The sequence below is a fragment of the Poecilia mexicana genome, unplaced genomic scaffold (assembly GCF_051168715.1).
Source record: "Poecilia mexicana isolate PSO_F unplaced genomic scaffold, ASM5116871v1 scaffold_2, whole genome shotgun sequence".
Lineage (NCBI taxonomy): Eukaryota > Metazoa > Chordata > Actinopteri > Cyprinodontiformes > Poeciliidae > Poecilia > Poecilia mexicana.
In genome coordinates this window covers 44,809,746-44,810,129 of record NW_028263371.1, presented here as the reverse complement: position 1 = coordinate 44,810,129, position 384 = coordinate 44,809,746, and positions in this window count along the sequence as shown.

The window sequence follows — 384 nt, the reverse complement described above, 5'->3', positions numbered from 1 at the left end:
GGCACAAAAGTTTTATGTCTTATGGACAAGATCATATTTTATGTCCTTTTTTTAAATATTGTGAAGATATTTTACATTTTGTTCTGTACAAGTTAGGATGTAATCTTAGGATGTAATCTTCTCATTTGAAATATCCCAACTTGTCAAATAGATCAAAATAAATTTGACAGAATAAAAATCTAAACAAATAATACACATGGCATTGCTTATTTATTAAGAAATTAATACAATCTACATGTGTACCTGTAAGGATCTTTTTTTTTTATTGATTATTACTTTTAGTATTTATCTGTAGCAACCTCTAATTTAAATATGACATTGTGAACAATTGTTTTATTTGTTGATGTGGTCTTAATCTCTCCTGAATGTCTTTTCCACATTCAT